Below are 15,534 nucleotides of genomic sequence, written 5' to 3'. Positions count from 1 at the left end.
TATAAATTGAAAAATTGAAATTAAAGCTAAAAGTTTAAATTTGATATTAAGATATATAATTTACACATATGAATTATTACTCTTAAAGTTGACATCACTTCTTAGGAGAAATAGATAACACGAATTTAAGAATTTTATTTTATTTTATATAGGTATGTATATACATATGTATAAAACACTGAATTGTACGTAATATCTTGGGGGAAAGATGTAGGAATATACATTGAGGTTGCAACCCGTAAGTACTCTTATACGTTAGCTGCCATTTTGTATATTAATGCATGTTCTCTAGTGACTTATATATGTAAACATTATAGCAAAGCCGGCCAAAAGTTGCACATTGTGCAATTTGAGTTCGTATTTTCACACCGACACTAACGATGTGTGATCACGATCGTTTGCTTTCGCTTGTCACTCACTAAAATCAACAGTGAATGCAACTTTTTGGGCACATAATAAAAACAATATGCTACAATGTTAAAGTGACTTTTAATACGTTTTAATTAGTATTATTAAGCTCCTTTGAACATACATATTAATATTGATAATTTAAATATTGATAATTTAAATATTAAATTAAATATTAATTACTAATAATATATATTGTTAGTAATAAAATTAATTAATATAAATATATTTTTATACGTTCTACTTAGTTTTATTAATTTTCATACATTTTTTTTTATTGAATAACTTCATGTTTTGAAAATATGTATATATTTCTATCTTTACATCTACTTTGTTTTATAGTTCTTTCTTAATGAAAAAGTGAATTTTTTTAAGTAAATTTTGCATTGACCATACCTTCTTTTGTAAAAAAGTTTTATCTGACTAGCTCGACCTACGCGTTCTTAGTTATACGAATATACATAAGTAAATATAGTCAGGATTAGCTTGAAATCAAATAACCAAAGTCATTTTTAATTTCAAACCTCACAGTCCACATTTTCTTTTAGCACACTGTGGGGAGTTGTCACTCAATTTTTACACACACTTATGCAATTGTTTTAGTATATGTGTGGCCGGCTCTGCATTATAGCATAAGCTAAACTGTAAAACTCAAAGGAAGTTATTCAATAAAGTACAAGTAAAGATCTTATACTGTTTTCACACAGAAACTTAATGATCTCATTTCACCTGCTAATGAAATCGTAAATTTTTTGCTTTCACACAGAAGTAGCTGCTCGATTAGTATGAAGGATGAGACAGACAATCATGGCGGAACGATACAAGGTGGGAGCATGGTGACATACCTACAAACGAAAAAAATTCCATGTACTTGTAAATTCGATGGACAAATGTCAAAATCGTACTGCGCCGGTAGTTGATGTATCAAATCAAATAAAAAAGGTTATAATCAGCTGTTCGATGCGGCCACCTTGTATCGTTCCGCCATGCATACAATGACATTTGCTTTGAAAACTAAGAAGCGGAAACGTAAGCGGAAAGCTGCCAACAGAGTTGCATTGTGCTTTTGACTTCATTAGGCATTCGATTAGCTACTAATGAAATAATAATAGATTCGAATTTTGTAGGGAAGATTCAGCTCAATAAGCGTCTTAATGTAGAAAACTGCCTTTATTATTCAATAAGCCGTCTGTGTGAAAACAGTATTACACTAATGGCATTTAGCGCGGTTGTAGTACTGTGTAATTTTCGGAAGCCATGCTGATAGTTGGCTACGTGCAAATTTGCATTAAAGTAGAGAAGCAGAATGGCTTCAAGTGTCTTGGCTACTGGCGATAGGACTGATATCGGACGATAAGAATCTCGTATGTTAGCTGGTTTCCCAGGCTTTAATAGCGGGACCACCTTGTCCATTTTCCATTTTTCGGTGATGACAAAAATGGAAAGGGACAAGTTGAAGCATGTGCTAGATAATTTAATCCCCCTTTGCCTAGGGTTTAAGCATCGGCATGGCTATGCCGTCTTGGCCCACCGCTTTAGATTATGTAGCATGAACGATGGCATCCTCAAACTCCTTGGCGGTGATGGTAATTGGGGATGCGCTGTATATATGTTTGTTTTTCAACCGTAGAATTCATTACATATCGCCCGTTCCAAAGTAAGCAGATGTAACTCGAAATTTTCATTTTTCTAGATATTCTGATACATTTTGATACCTGGTAGATGCCATTATATTCAATCTTATGTAATAGTCATTGAGACAAAAATGGCGGAAATAGATTCCTTTGCATCTTTGTATTATAAATTTTCGCAGCTAACCTGTTAATTGTAAACTGATCGAATGCAGCGTTACTCCGGCTATGCTCTTTGAATATGCTTTGATTTTTTAATGTAAATTGAATCAAGTCGAAATAAATCTTTAGTTTTCGATAATTTATGGTATAATAAAGTAAACTTTGTATTATAATTCAAAATTTTTCAACATTCATAGCTAAATACTAAGAAACTCAGAACTTAACAAACATCAAGAATTAATGAATGTTTTACATTGGAAAGAGGTAAATACAGAAAAATCCATAATTTTTAAATAATTATGGTGCTTTATTTCAATTAATTAATTTTATTTATTATAATTTTATAACTGAAAATATAGAAGTTGAAGTAATGGACGCTCAGCATATTAAAAGCTTGGTTCCTCAATATGAGGTTGATAGTAGCTTATCAGAAAACGAGGAAGATCCTAAAGAAATCACAGAAGTTTTTAATATCCCTTCTTTATCTAGTACCGCATCTTCTGACGTTATTACTCCGCAGCAAATTAATTATACAAATGATAACGTAAGTACTTTTATACGATTTACATAATGCTGTTTCTATTGCACAACAGCGTACTTTAAGAACTCAAACACTCGACCTACACGTCAAAAAAGGTCAATTTTAAAATTCCAAAGGTCTGCTGTATACACAGATGAAAGTGATGCCGATCTCAGCGATGCAGATCCAACTTTCCAATGCGCGTTTCGTAGAAATAACTATCTGCTTTATCAATCTTCTTCTTCAGTGAGTTCAGATGAAGAGTAATTTGTTCCAAATAAAAAAAAACAAGTAAGGAGGGCTAAGTTCGAGTGTAACCGAACATTACATACTCAGCTGAGAGCTATGGAGACAAAGTAAGGGAAAATCACCATGTAGGAAAATGAACCTAGGGTAACCCTGGAATGTGTTTGCATGACATGTGTATCAAACGGAAGGTATTAAAGAGTATTTTAAGAGGAAGTAGGCCATAGTTCTATGGATGGACGCCATTTAGAGATATCGCCATAAAGGTGGGCCAGGGCTGACTCTAGAATTTGTTTGTATGATATGGATATCAAATGAAGGGTGTTAATGAGTATTTTAAAAGGGCGTGGGCTTAGTTCTATAGGTGGACGCCTTTTCGAGATATCGCCATAAAGGTGGACCAGGGGTGACTCTAGAATTTGTTTGTACGATATGGGTGTCAAATGAAAGGTGTTAATGAGTATTTTAAAAAGGGTGTGGACCTTTGTTCTATAGGTGGACGCCTTTTCGAGATATCGCCATAAAGGTGGACCAAGCGTGACTCTAGAATTTGTTTGTACGATATGGGTATCAAATGAAAAGTGTTAACGAGTATTTTAAAAGGGCGTGGGACTTTGTTCTATAGGTGGACGCCTTTTCGAGATATCGCCATAAAGGTGGACCAAGGGTGACTCTAGAATTTGTTTGTACGATACGGGTATCAAATGAAAAGTGTTAATGAGTATCTTAAAAGGGAGTGGGCCTTAGTTATATAGGTGGACGCCTTTTCGAGATATCGCCATAACGATGGACCAGGGGCGACTCTATGCGTTTGTACAATATGGGTATCAAACGAAAGGCGTTAAGGAATATTTTAAAAGGCGTCGACCGTAGTTCTATAGGTGGACCAGGGGTGACTCTAGAATTTGTTTGTACGATACGGGTATCAAATGAAAGGTGTTAATGAGTATTTTAAAAGGGAATGGTGGTATTTGTATATGTGACGGAAAAATGTAGACAAGGGTGGCCCAGAACATCATCTATCGGGTACCGCTAATTTATTTATATATGTAATACCACGAGTAGTATTCCTGCCAAGATTCCAAGGGCTTTTGATTTCGCCCTGCAGAACTTTTTCATTTTCTTCTGCTTAATATGGTAGGTGTCACACCCATTTTGCAAATATTTTTTTAAAGTTATATTTTGCGTCGATAAACCAATCCAATTACTATGTTTCATCCCTTTTTTTTCGTTTTTGGTATAGAATTATGGCATTTTTTTTCATTTTTCGTAACTTTCAATATCGAAAAAGTGGGCGTGGTCATAGTCGGATTTCTGCCATTTTTTAAACCAATACAAAGTGAGTTCAGATAAGTACGTGAACTGAGTTTAGTAAAGATATATCGATTTTTGCTCAAGTTATCGTGTTAGCGGTCGAGCGGAAGGACAGACTGTCGACTGTGTATAAAAACCGGGCGTGGCTTAAACCGATTTCGCCCATGTTCACAGAAAACCGTTATCGTCATAGAAGCTATGCCCTTACCAAATTTCAAAAGGATTGGTAAATGTTATTTCGACTTATGGCTATAAAAGTATTCTAACAAATTAAAGGAAAAAGGGCGGCGCCACGCCCATTTTGAAATTTTGTTTTTTTTTTTTTTGTATTTTATTGCACCATATCATTACTGGAGTCGAATGTTGACATAATTTACTGATGTACTGTAAAGATATTAAATTTTTTGTTAAAATTTGACTTAAAAAAATTTTTTTTTAAAGTGGGCGTGGTCGTTCTCCGATTTTGCTGATTTTTATTAAGCATATACATAGTAATAGGAGTAACGCTCCTGCCAAATTTCATCATGATACCTTCAACTACTGCCAAATTACAGCTGGCAAAACTTTTAAATACCTTCTTTTAAAAGTGGGCGGTGCGACGCCCATTGTCCAAAATTTTACTAATTTTCTATTCTACGTTATAAGTTCAACTCACCTACCAATTTTCATCGCTTTATCCGTCTTTGGTAATGAATTATAGCACTTTTTCAAGTTTCGAAATTTTCGATATCGAAAAAGTGAGCGTAGTTGTAGTCCGATATGGTTCATTTTAAATAGCTCAGATGAGTGCCCAGGAATCTACATACCAAATGTCATCAAGATACCACGAAATTTATTCAAGTTATCGTGTTAACGGACAGACGGACGGACGGACATGGCTCAATCAATTTTTTTTTCGATACTGATGATTTTGATATATGGCAGTCTATATTTATCTCGATTCCTTTATACCTGTACAACCAACCGTTATCCAATCAAAGTTAATATGCTCTGTGAGCTCTGCTCAACTGAATATAAAAACCAAACGTATATCTCAGCCCTTAAATTGGAAACAGAATAAAATGAAAAGCTATCGTAACAGAGGTAAATCTTTTGAATCCAGAGCTCAAAAAATCGTCCCGGCACGTTGCCTTAAAACAACATGTATTCAAAAATGTAGATTTAAATGTTCTGAAAAAATTAGTATCGAAGATAGGTTCGTACCGAAATTTTGGGATTTGGGTGACTTATTGAAGCAAGGGACATAGTTGCTTTCGTGCATGATCGACGTTAGCCCAAAATATAAGTATTCAAATGCCAAGCAGCCAAGACAAAACAATAAAGCATTTTATTTCCTAGTAGATAATAAGAACATAAGAGTATGCAAAACATTCCTTAAACAACTTTAGATATCTCAAAACGTATGATTTATACAGTTCAAGCAAATTCGAAGGAGCACGTATTGGATCTACAAGATTTGAGAGGAAAATGTTGCAGTTCCAAGAACCCTCAACTGACTGAGGATATAAAAGCGCATATAAATTCAATACCTCGGATTGAAGCGCATTACGTCAGAGCCTCCTCGTCTAAAGAGTACATAGATGGTGTAAAACTATACCAGATCTATGTAATGATTTTAGAAGCCAGCAATACGATAATTTAAAAGATCCTGGATCATATCAAAAATACTATGATATATTTAAAACCGAATTCAATATTGATCTTCATCGCACCAAAAAGGACCAGTGTGACCTTTGCGTGTCTCGAAATAATAGGAAACTTGATTTAAATGACGAGCTAGAGGAAAAATATAACACTCATTTAGAGGAAAATGATTTAAGCAGGGATGAAAAGCTAAATGATCGTAATAAAGTCAACAATAACTTTAAAGTAGCTGTGTATGATTTAGAGCCAGTATTGCAATGTCCGAGAGGACAAACTTCTTCATTCCACTACAAATCAAAATTAAATTGTTACAACTTGACTGTGACAGAACTAGCAAGAAATGAATCCAAAGCAGCATATGAAAACGTACATTGTTATTTTTGGTCAGAAAAAGATGCAAAGCGAAGAGCTGTTGAGGTAGGCTCATGTGTATGGAATTACTTGAAAGATTTAACTGATCAAAGCGAAGACCAAATTGATGTGGTATTTTACTCGGATAATTGTTTCGGTCAAAATAAAAACAAATTTATAGCTTCTTTGTATTTCTTTGCTGTACAAAACTTAAAAATTAATAGTATTACACATAAGTTCTTAATCAGAGGTCATACACAAAATTAGGCCGATAGCGTGCACAGCATTATTGAAAGAGAGGTAAAAAAAGAACTTAAATTCTGGCCCTCTGTATACCCCTGATTAGTATTTAGCTTTAATTAAAAATGCAAAAAAAACCCACCCACCTTTAAAAGTACACGAGCTAAAATTTGAATTATTCTATACTTAAAAGCTTTGCAAGCTGAATGGGGATACAATTTTAATACCAATATGGATGAAAAAGATTTAAATTTGAATGAAATAAAGGTTTTAAAAATGACTAAAGAGCACCCCACCACATTTTTTTACAAAACATCTTACAAGCAAGAAACTTACGAGGAAGTGAATGTAAGAAACAAACGAAAAATTATTACAGCAATAGAACTTAAGCCGGCATATTTTCAAAAACCACAGTTGAGTGAAAACAAGAAAAGAGATTTAAGAGATCTTCTGCAAAAAGATTAATACCTACCTTCTATGAAAGCTTTGATAATCCCATATTACAAATATTTAAATTTGTATTAAAAATACTAAAATAGTTGGGAGTGTTGAATGCTATGAATAAACACCATGAAAATCTTTAATAAAAGAGTTTCTTTTAGCCTTTAATTAGACCGTTGATAAAAAAGTACATACTAATTTTGGTTAAACTCGTTTTTTCTGCCTCTACGGATAATTAAATTGATGCCTTTGTGATATGATACTACAAAAATAAGATTATATATTTTTACAATAAAAACAATTTTGAGCGTGTACTCCAATAAAACGCAGCATTTCATAAAATCGATTTATTTTTTTTAATTGAAACTGTAGTATTCCAAATTACTCCGTATGAAACTATTTCGGGCTGTAAAATTTTTCTATTGTAAAGTGAATTAACTCAGAATGAAAAAAGTAAAGCAGAGCCGGCCACACAAACACTAAAATAATTGCATAAGTGTGTGCAAAAATTGAGTGACAACTCAAAACAGTGTGCTAAAAGAAAATGTGGACTGTGAAGTTTGAAATTAAAAAGGACTTTGGTTATTTGATTTCAAGATAATCCTGACTATATTTACTTATATTCGTATAACTAAGAACGCGGAGGTCGAGCTAGTCAGATAAAACTTTTTTATAAAAGAAGGTACGGTGTTTCTTCAATGCAAAGTTTACTTTAAAAAATTCAGTTTTCATTAAGAAAGAACTATAAAACAAAGTAAATGTAAAGATAGAAATATATATTTTCAAAACATAAAGTTATTCAATAAAAAAAAAATTATGAAAATTAATAAAACTAAGTAATTAATAAATACTTATATTAAATTGCCAATACTTATTAATAATTAATTAATTATTATTAATTATTAATAATGAATATTTAAATTGTCAATATTAATATGTATCTTCAAAGGAACTTAATAATACTAACTAAAACGTAATAAAAGTCACTTTAACATTGCAGCATATTGTTTTTATTATGCGTAGCATGGATTTTTCCTTTTGCATTCACTGTAGATTTTAGTGAGTGACAAGCGAAAGCAAACGATCGTGATCACACATCGTTAGTTTCGGTGTGAAAATACGAACTCAAATTGCACAATGTGCAACTTTGGCCGACTTTAAAGTAAAGCTTAAATTCAGCATCTCTTTCAATGTAAGATGAAGACATTTTTTAGTAATATGTTAGTTTAATAATTGTTGTTTCCTGGCATACCTTCCAAATTGACGTGAATCTCCAAATGCTATCTTAATTAGAGTTAAAATCTAACTGTTTAAAATTACAAAACTTTTTTTTCCCCCCTAAAAAATGAAAATTTTGAATTACATCTCTTTACTTTGGAACGAGCGATATTGTCGTCAAAAAGCGGTCGCGCAATGTTAAATGTATCCGACAATACTTTATCGCCAAAGGCGATGAAGATTTTGTCATTGTGTTTAGACGGATTCGGCAAGGACTTTAAGGTGGCCCAAAGCTTACCCAAACCGCCAGAGAAGTTACAAATCTTTAAATGCTCCTCACATTTGGCCCGCTTGTGTTCATCCACAAGCAATCTGATGCATTGTTTTATATCCCTTACTTGGTGGTGCCGGGGTCATGCTGTCTTATAAGGTCACGTTATCTCCTAAATTTGCGGCCTCCGCCGGAACTTGACCTTGCGTAAAGCACGTTCCCTTTGGTGAGCATCAGTAAAGAGGGCAGCAAAGCGATTGTAAAGGATTTGTAGTCATCCCACTTTCCTTCGATAGCGGTCGTATATATAGCATATATCCCATCAAACCGATTGTTCAAATGAGAAACAGTTGGAAATTTCCACACCATTTAAACAGTTATAAATTTCAAGTTTCACCAAACGATTACGTACGTAAATTATATTGTTGTCTAAAAACAATCGGGTATCATTCAAACAGATTGTTCAGGTTTTTTGTGTTTCGAAAGCTCAAAGTTTTATGTATGTTTCCTTAAAATGCAGATGTATAAATACGTATGTAAAATAAACAGCAGGATAAATACTACTTCAGCTACATACGAACTTAGGCTCCCTTACTTTTTTGGGAATATTTTGTGTTTAAAATATGCCTCAGTAGGATCAAAAACGTAATTTATCTAAAAGGAACTTTACAATTGAAACTCACGCTGAGTATATAATGTTCGGTTACACCCGAACTTAGACACCCTTACTTGTTCATTTTATATTTATCGAAAATGCGGTTTATATTAAATAATAGATAAACGTCAATAATTTTTATAATCATTTATTACGTGAATAAATCACAAAAAAGATTATGAAGGTAAGAATCAGTCGAATTGTTTTGGTGTGAGATTACGCGAAATTATCGATTTTCAAAAAACAATAAAATTACATTTTCGTACTCCTCAAAACTTCTCTAGTTTTTTTTATATGGAACGGCGAAAACGATTGTCACATCATTAAATATCGTCTTTCGCTTTAACATCCTACCATTTAATGTTTTTCAATCAGACCCACCGTTAAAGGGCTTTTTCTAGATTTACGCAAATACATGAAAAGGAAACAAAGTTTGGTGTTGACTCAGTAAGGCTCAATTGTTTTCACATCACATTGATGTGAACCATTTTGAAATCGGGTCAGAAATAGCAAAGTTATAGCGAATTTAGTAAAGTTATATAGCTTCATTTTTCACATGAAACCTTCTAAGCCACACCGCCCTCTTACCTCCTAGACCCATGAGGAACTTGGGGTAGCCAGAGCGTCAGCTGTTAAAGAAACAGGATTCGCCACGGGTATGTGAGGTTGATAATCGGGTTGGAGAAGCTATAAACAGCACTGGCAACCCCTTGAAAAGGTTTTTCTACACAACCCCTTGAATTAATTTGGTATTTTTGTCGCCTCTTACGACGGGCATACCTGCCGGGAGTATTTTTTAAGCCATCTAACCCACTGAGGTGCTCCTTTTTAATTTTTCCTACAAATTTTCGGGACGGACGCATGTTTTATGCTGACTCCGAACGGCAAATGAGTTTTCACTGAGAAGCTTTTCATGACAGAAATCCACTCGGAGTATATGTCAAATGACTGCCGAGGGGCGACCACGCTTCCAAAAACTTTCTTCTAACTGAAAAAAATGTTTTATAAAGTTTTAATATTGCCACCACACCCCGGCACAAAATAGTAAGTAGGAAGTAAGATATGTTCCAACTTACTACAATACAAATCTTAATAATGTACTGTTTTCTACATATGCGCACGGATATCTTAAAGCTATTTGTCTGATTGGAAAAAATTATGTGGTGAAAAGTTGGGGCGAAAGAATGTCTCAAGTGGGGTAAAAATTGCTTTCGCAGTTCCATACAAAAATCTGGAGGTTTCTGAATAGTATGAAAGTGATGTTTTCTTGTTTCTCGAAAGTCGATAACTTCGTGATATCTCAGATCCAATAAACTTTTACAGATTTTTACCTTTATAAACTTATTCTCTGAGTTTATTGTACGTCATAAATGGATAACAAATTAATATTTTGTATAAACTGCTGCACCCTGCGTGCATATAGTTTTAAAAATTTTCAAATGCAATGTGCAGTCCTAAGAGTTATCCAATTCGGCTGAGATATTGCACAGCTTAGTTTTACACCATAGTTTATTATATTCTGCCCGGCAAAACAAACTTTTTTTAAAGGATATCTGTTCACTATATCGGATATTACGAATGGGTTAAGATTATTGCCTCAGCTCCGGCATAGCCGAAGGCAGTCCCGCCCTTACTTCTTTTATTTACTTTAGGGATAAGACTGGCTTCGAGCAAGATTACACCTAAAATAAGGCGTTATTATAAAAGCCACGTCATAATGAAATTCCTCGTGTTTATAAGCTTTGATGCAAAAGCGAACATCGTCCCTATCGCGCAAGATGTTGCGTGTGTAAATATAAAATAACTTCAGACTAAGTAGTTGAAATTTATTTCGGCTTGCCCATTCACATAAAAAATTTCACGAGGCACTGTTATAAGTAGTCCCATTATAGTAGAAAAATACTTGCTAACATATTTATACTCAGCTGAGCTGAGCTCACAGAGTATATTAATTTTGTTCGCATAACGGTACCCCGTAACAGCATAAATTAATCGAGATAGATATAGACTTCTATATATCAAAATGACGCAGAATAGAAAATTTGTAAAATTTTGGACAATGGGCATGGCACCGCCCACTTTTAAAAGAAGGTAATTTAAAAATTTTGCAAGCTGTAATTTGGCAGCTGAGTATGTAATGTTAGGTTACACCCGAACTTATCCTTCCTTACTTGTTTTTCTCTAATTCGTTTGTTGAAACCATGCATGTAATACTAGTACTGCTAATACAATTTTCTCGGAATGGGTTTTGAATATGAAATAAAAGTAAAGATGGTCTAAAAAATTTTCGTTTTGAAGTTAAATCTTCACTTGTGGCAAACTATGGATCTCTTCTGCTTTTGCTGCTTTGGCCCCCTTTTTCGTAATGTCGCGTATAGAATACTTGCGTAAACAAACTCAATAGCTTACAAGCAACTGAGTTCTACCCGCAGGAGGAAGTGCGAGCTTCACCAATTTCAAACCCACCAATCAACAACTCCAATTTGGGGGAAAAATAATTCTCTCGAAAATGAGTCTTTTTTTGTAAAAAAATTTCTGTGATTAAAAAAAAGTACCAATAAAAAGGAGAGTAAAAATGCAAACTTTTTTGCTTAAAGTTGTGACTACTGTGGTATAAAAGCAACAAATTACAAATTTTGAGAGATCGCACAGTCGAAAAAAAAATTTTGGTAAAAAAAAAATGCGTGTCGATTAATATTCTATAAGTTACCGAAATAAAATTTTCTCTATGTAACCTGCGACAGCGAGTGTAAATGTTGTGGAGAAGGACCCATATATATATAGATGTAGATATTTAAATGCAAGCATGATAGATATTAAATATAATTTAATATCTCAAAGAGGTTGTTACCTTCTTCAATAAACTTATAGAGGAAAATACAACGAAACTAAAAATTTTTTTTGCTTAATTTTTTGCATGGAGAGCGACAAATAGCGCAGAACCAGCGACATTTAATATGCAAAATCAGCAAACTTTCAACTTTTTCTGGCATATCAAAAGAAGAAGAATTTCACATTTTGTTTGGTTATGAGTGCTTGCATTTTAACCATATATGTATAACCAAACAGAATGTGAAATTCTTCTTCTTTTGGTATGCTTGCAGAAAAAGTTGAAAGTTTGCTGATTTTGCATATTAAATGTCGCTGGTAGTGCGCTATTTATCGCTCTCCATGCAAATAGAAGCAATCTAATCATCTGTCAGGTCACGATGCTGCATAAAAAATCGTATGTGACGAACCCTTAAGGCTCACGATGTACTTTATTGACCTTTTTCTAAGGTTTATCTATCAGGAGTGAAACCATTCCCATCCCTCATTGCTAACCACCGCGTATAGTACTTTCAAGGACGCCCTAGAAATCATTGTAGTATTCACAAGGGCCGTATTTATGCAAATACTCTATAAGACTGTAAGGGGTCTTGTAAATGCTAAAATATTTTCCTTGCTTGAAGATATAAAAACTCAATGTAAGCTTTTTTGTCGACTAAAAGATTTTTTTTTATATTGTGAAATTCAAAAATTGCATCGGTTAATAATTACTTTGAATCTCTGATGCTAGTTCTCAACTTGGGCTCCAATGTGACTCAAGTCTCAATATTTATTGGGGAGAGTTAATAAAAAAGTAGGTATAAAAAAACTCAGTTAGTAGACAAGTCACTCTTTCCGATATTTTTATAAATATATTTTAAAGCCTTTAACATACATACATACATAAATCTCCTCTTAGATTGCGGTCATTCAGGCAGTGGGTGCTGTACGTAGTGACCAAGTGAACTTTCTGTTAAAATGCGAAAATTTCGTTATGATCGGTGGTGGGCTTTGGCAGCCCATACAAATGTATTAATAATATAATATGAATTAAAAAAATGTCTTAGTACCTCTAAATAGCGGGCCCCCTGAGAAACCCTGGGCCCGGGGGTTGTTTCGGTCTTTTTACGTTCATGTAGAACGTGCTGCATGAGAAAGGTGTGTATATACTTTAGAGCGGGTCAAATTTTTTGCCCATCAGGAGTATAGCAAAAACGTAATCTACAGATGATTCTAAGAAAAATTTCTGAAAACACCATAGCTCTAAGTCCGATTTCGAGGTCCCACTTTTGCAAAATATATATTTTGCATTCGAATGTAGGGTTTGGCCAAAGAATCTTCATAGCTTCTGATAGAATAATAGGAAAAATAACATAATGGGCTTACTTTAAAGGTATTTTACGTACATTTCAGAATCTGTATTAATGTCGTTTTTTTTTTTAATTTTATTTGAGATATCATGCTTAAATTATGAGAAATTAGCCTAAAATGAACTTTTAACTACTATATTATCATTTGTAACAAATTTCTTGTGGAAATTTTTTTTTTCTTTACAGCTGAAATAAGTTCAGAACTTTTCCAACAACTTTCATTCAGACAGTTTTTTTGTTTTCGAATTCGTTTTAGTAGAAAAAAATTTCAAAAAAAAAAACTGTATTTTCAAGTAATAAGCAACAAATTTTTCTACTAAAACGAATTCGAAAAAAGAAAAACTGTCTGAACGAAAGTTTTTGGAAATGTTCTGAACTTATTTTAGCCGTAAAGAAAAAAAAATTCCATAAGAAATTTGTTAAAAATGATGATATAGTAGTTAAAAGTTCATTTTAGGCTAATTGCTCATAATTTAAGCCTGATATTTCTACTAAAATTCAAAAACACTATAGATCCTGAAATGTACGTAAAATACCTTTAAAGTGATATTTTTCCTATAATTTTGTTTTTTCCTAAAATTCTATCAGAAGCTATGAAGATCTTTGCCCAATCCTACATTCAAATGCAAAATATCTATTTTGCAAAAGTGGGGACCTCGAAATCGGACTTAGATCTATGATGTCTTCAGAAATTTTTCTTAGAATCATCTGTAGATTACGTTTTTGCTATACTCCTGATGGGAAAAATCCATCCATACAATTTGACCCCGCTCTAATATACATATACTTGTGATATTTTCAAATATGTTTATATTACTTAATATAAAATGAATCAACCGAACCATTGAACGTTTTCGCAAGCATTTTAAACTCACCGTTTCTTCGTGGCAGCTCCAGAAATGGTTGCCTTTATTCACTTCTCACTAAGTATGGTCCTCTCAGATAATTTTTCGTTCACTAAAATCTGTTAATACACGATAGCCAGAAGCCACATAATAAGCTAGGATAAATTTTTCTTTTTATTTGTAATAATCCAGTTACAAATTACAAATTTCAGTTTTGCCTTGATAACAATTTATTTTCTTCACCCGTTTTAATTCGTGTTATAACCTTTTTAGTCACTATTATATTTTTAATTTATCTTGTTTTTTTTTTATGCTATTAATAAGATTTCATATTTATGTATTAAAAAAAAATTTTTAACATATTTTCACATTATAGCGAGTTTTAGAATAGGTACAAATCATGCACGAAATACACACTAATTTATGTACATACATTGACCGTATTTGTTGTCCTCAAACGTTTACCTAAGCGTTGTTGCCTTTCTCGAGTACTCAAAGGATGTGATTGCGTTTCCGTTCATCTGTGTTTGTAAAGCATCGAACAACAGCAGGGCGACAAACTGTCGCGAATATAAATGCGGCTCAACAACTATGAGCGCGAGTGAGACTATAAACGCGAATGTCGCTGAACTGGACTTTGAGCGGCGAAGATTAATTCTAGCGGCGAAAGGATTTGAAATTTGCCAAAAATTTGCCGCCACCGCTAGCGTTTCACAACCAGCCATATAATATTGAAATGTGATGGTATTAGTGCTTATACTTGACCACCATACGGCTAACTGACAATTCTACCTCTATGGGCACGTGTTCTGTGTTTCGGCAATGAAAACATACAAACGCATGCATACATATTTCATGCATGGAAATGTCTACTCGCGTAATTATGTATGTGAGTTTGAGGTTGTTTGCGTGCTTCTATGGTTTTTCGTTTCGTGTCTTAGGCATTTGGTCAGTTGCGCGCGTTCTTAATCACAACGGACAAAAATAAAATTGAAAGGAAGCCACACCACCAATTCCAATGACAGTCAAAAGTATAATGATTAATAGACGAGCGACGCGCAACGGAGGCGAGCGACAAAGATAGCATGGGACTGTCAGTTATCACTCAGGAAGAAGAAGATGGCGAAAAAGGCAAGCCGCTGACCATATCGTACAATCTCGCGTCGTAGAATACCTACGGACAGAATCTTGCTAGAGTATCCTGCCAACGCCATACACAAACATACTTACATATGTGTGTATTATGTAAAGATATCGTAAATATTTATATGTATACATATACATACCTGTAGCCCAATGCATAAATACCTTTTCTAAATATACATATGTACATACATATGTATGGATGTATATAAATGACAAACTTGGGTTTTGTATAGGAACATGTGAGAACCCATGTTAAAGTGTGTA

General features: G+C 33.7%; 1 protein-coding gene across 2 annotated transcripts in view; it reads right to left on the bottom strand.

Annotated features, from left to right (window-relative positions):
• Positions 1-15,254, bottom strand: part of dan (protein distal antenna) — a 418,576-nt gene extending 403,322 nt beyond the window's left edge. Inside the window, exon 1 of one of the 2 annotated variants that reach the window (XM_067765907.1) lies at positions 14,155-15,254. The gene's annotated coding sequence lies outside the window, so the exon portion shown is untranslated. The remainder of the gene's footprint in view (positions 1-14,154) is intronic. The other variant, XM_067765913.1, reaches the window with a different exon arrangement.
• Between the last annotated feature and the right edge of the window lie 280 nt (positions 15,255-15,534).

The sequence above is a fragment of the Eurosta solidaginis genome, chromosome 1 (genome assembly GCF_040869045.1).
Source record: "Eurosta solidaginis isolate ZX-2024a chromosome 1, ASM4086904v1, whole genome shotgun sequence".
Classification (NCBI taxonomy): domain Eukaryota; kingdom Metazoa; phylum Arthropoda; class Insecta; order Diptera; family Tephritidae; genus Eurosta; species Eurosta solidaginis.
The sequence above is the reverse complement of the archived record's forward strand: the minus strand, read 5'-3'. Positions and strand labels throughout refer to the sequence as shown.